Source organism: Triticum dicoccoides, chromosome 7A (genome assembly GCF_002162155.2).
Source record: "Triticum dicoccoides isolate Atlit2015 ecotype Zavitan chromosome 7A, WEW_v2.0, whole genome shotgun sequence".
In the NCBI taxonomy this organism is placed as follows: domain Eukaryota; kingdom Viridiplantae; phylum Streptophyta; class Magnoliopsida; order Poales; family Poaceae; genus Triticum; species Triticum dicoccoides.
This window is the reverse complement of record NC_041392.1, coordinates 19,385,903-19,389,721: the sequence shown is the minus strand read 5'-3', so window position 1 is coordinate 19,389,721 and position 3,819 is coordinate 19,385,903.

The following is a 3,819-nucleotide window of genomic DNA, read 5'->3' as shown; positions in this document are numbered from 1 at the left end:
CCTCTCACACAACGAAAAAAACTGAACGGATCAAAACTTTCCATACTGACGCAAATTTCTACTCCTAATGGAGCAGTTGGTAGTCTCGCTTCCTGGTTTTTTTCGTCCCACCACTTTCGTTCGGTTTTTTTTCGTAGGTTAACCGTCGTAGATTTTTTCGTCGCCTTCCCCACTTCATTGGTTTATTTTCACTTCACCCTCTCACACAACGAAAAAAACTGAACGGATCAAAACTTTCCATACTGACGCAAATTATTTAGTAATGTCTTTATGTAAAAGAATCAATCACAATCAATCTCTAAAGATCAAATCTAAATTAATTAATCTTCATAACGTTTGTTTCCTTCCGAATCACGTCCATAACTTTCCTTCCTTGTTTGGGCAGAAACTATTTGGTAGCAGAGATTAGGAAGCTTCCTATGAGTGTAGTAATAGGAAGTATTCTTTTTCTTGATGATTCGTTTCCATGCATGATGATAGTAAATTAGGCCAACATTCACCACTATTTATCAACGTCATCAATCGTATCCATTCCTACCAGTTTTAAGGGAATCTGCTCGCTATGTCTTTTTAAGGGGATCCGCTCGCTAAGTCGTCGTCGCACGTTATTTTCACAAGCAATTCCCCTAAAAAAAGGCGTGGGTATTGGTAGTTGAACGCTCGCTAGGTTTTCCGCCTGTCCCATCCTCGCGTTGTGCCGCCGTCACCCGCCAAATTTCCAGCCGCCCGAGCCCGTTAACTTCGCCAGCCATCGAGTCGACTGCCCCCGCCCCAAACCCCCATCCCCGAGCACTAGCTATCGCCGTGTTGCCGCCCCAAGCTCCACGCCACCGGAAACGAATCAAGCGCCATCCCGACACCGCCGTCGCCGGCCCAGCACCTCCAGCCTTGCATGGACAGCTTCAATGTGCAGTCTCCCTTGCCGCCCCACCTTCTGCCAGCGCATGCAGCGGCGGGGTTGGACGCGTGCGTGCTTGCTAGCTTGCTCTCCGTGCGTACGTACTTGCTCTGCGTGCGTCGCACCGGCCAATGCGCATGATGCGTGTGTGCCTGCTTTTCTGTATGTGTATGCCAGCGTGATGCGTGTGTGCGTTGCTGTCTGTGTATGATATAGATGGCCCGAGTGTGTGCATGCTGTGCTCTGCTCTCTGCTGATCTATGTGTTGGTGCTCCTGCTATATGTTCATGCCATACAAATGAAATTTCTGTTAATCTTCTGACATGTTGAGTTGGTTCTCTCTGTCTTCTGAGGGGGTGAATGCAAAGCAGTCTATTAAGCCAGGCACTATTGCTGAGCTAAATTGACAAAAAAATATTGATAGCCATAGTTGTAGTTAAGTAGTAGCGAGTTGTCTGATATGTATAAAGAGCCCGTTGCAACTGAGCCCGTTGCTAAATTGACAAAAAAGGTCGCCAGTGTCACTTGATATGTATGAGAATATTAAATGTATTATTAACATGATTAATATTGAACTCTTAAAGTTAATGTGGCCCCGTTGCAACGCACGGGCGTTCTTCTAGTAGAGATATTGGGTCAGTCCAAGTATGTTCTTTTTCTGGTTTATTTCATCTTTTCCTTTTCCCATTTTAAAATTCTAAAAATAAAATGCTTTGTGAACATGTTTTAGAATCATAAACATTTTTTAATTTCAGGAACAAATTTTGACATGTTGAACTCTTTAAAAAAGTTATGAACTACGTTAATTGAAATTTGGAAGATATTTTCAATCTGCGAAACTATTTTAAATTCTTTGACATCTCCAGAATTCCAAACATATTTTTAATTGCCAATCACTTTCAAACATGCGAACATTTTTTCAAAGTCACAGATTTTTAAAATTAACAACAGTTTTCAATCCACAAACGTTTGTTGAATTCATTCATATTTTATGAGTCAATTTTCTAAAAAAATCAGTGCCCGCTAACATTTTTTTTAGATTCAAAAACATTTTTCAGATTCACGAACATTTTCTTAATTTGTGAACCTGTTTTACATTGTTTTTCAAAATCCCGATCATTTTTTGGATATCGCAAAATTTTTTTACCGAAAAAGGCTTTCGCCCCGCTTTATATTAAAGCAAATGCCCAAGCCAACAACCAACAAGGTGCAAGCACACAAACACACACACACACATGCAAGATCCAGACAGATAAGTAGTGGAAGGGTTAATGCTGAGGGCACAGCTCAACATGCCCTGAAAAACAAAAAGGCACACGCGCCGGGAGTGACACAGCATCTAGTCGGGCTCCGGGGGTGGTGGAGGGAGCGGGGGCGCCAAGCGGAAGGCCATCGATCGAAGGTCGGCGAGGAGGGTGCTGATGACGTCCCGGTCCTGAGGGCGGCTAAGCTGCCGCCAGAGCTGCAAGTAACCACACATTTTAAAAATGGAGTCAATAGCACGCCGAAGAGGCACCTTCTGTATGACAAGCTTATTGCGAACAGTCCACAGCGTCCAGGCAAGGACCCCCACGCAAAGCCATCTAATATGCCTGTAGCGAGGGAGTGAGGCCTGAATTTCCGCAAGCAGGTCAGGGAAGTTGGTGTTGCACCACTGGCCCCCAACCGTTTCGCGGAAACAGGACCAGAGGAACTGTGCCGTGTAGCACGAGAAGAAGATGTGGTTGGCATCCTCTACCGTGCCGCACATGGGGCACATCCCATCTCCAGGTCCATGACGCTTAAGGACCTCAACTCCGGACGGGAGGCGGTCGCGGATCCATTGCCACACGAAGATCCTGATCTTCAGGGGCCGGTGGATGTCCCAAATCAAACTGAAGGGCTCGGGGGCCGTCGATGGGGCGATAGCCGCGTAGAGGGATTTGGTGGAGAAACAGCCGGAGGGTTCCAGTCGCCAAGAGATGACGTCCGGGGAGTTGGCAACGTCTATAGAAAGGAGTGTGATGTCCTGGAGGAGGGCATCCCAAGCTGCAACCTCAAGGGGGCCAAAGGGGCGGTGGAAAGCGAGGCGCCCTAAGTCAATAAGGGCCGTCTCGACAGAGACCCGAGGGTCAACAACGATGTCGAAGAGAACTGGGAAGCGCGCGGCTAGGGGGGTGTCGCCAAGCCACCTATCAAGCCAGAACAGGGTCGAGGACCCAGTACCCACCGAGATGGATGTGCCAATGCGCAGAAAAGGCAGCAGCTGGACGACGGCCTGCCAAAACTGGGAGCCGCCTGAGCGCTGACAGAATGCGAGAGGCTGCCCACGCAGGTACTTGTTCTGGATGATAGTAAGCCAGAGACCTCCATCTCCATTGGCAATGCGCCAGAGCCAACGAGTCAGGAGGGTAATGTTCATGCGCCGGGAGGACAAAATCCCAAGACCGCCCTGGTCCTTGGGTTTGCATATATCTGGCCAGCTGACCATGTGGTACTTCTGCTTACCCCCCTCCCCAGCCCAGAAGAATCTGGATTGGTAGTTGGCGATCTCCTGGTGCAGGGTTTCATGTAGGCTATAAAATCTCACGAGGAACCAAAGGAGGCTAGCAAGCGAAGAGTTGATAAGGATCACGCGAGTAGCCTTCGACAGCCAGCGCCCTTTCCAGGGCTCAATGCGATGTTGCATACGGGTCACCGTGGGGCGAAGATCAGCCACGGTGAGGCACGAGTCACTAATGGGGATCCCCAGATAGGTCGTGGGGAAAGAACCCAACCGACAGTTTAGTCGGTCAGCAATAGCCTGTGTTTCCTCCAAGGGGTACCCGAGGACCATCACTTCGCTCTTATCGAAGTTGATGATTAGGCCCGACATTTGTTGGAAGCACAGGAGGAGGAACTTCAAGTTAGTGATATCTAGGGCGGATCCCTCGACCATTATA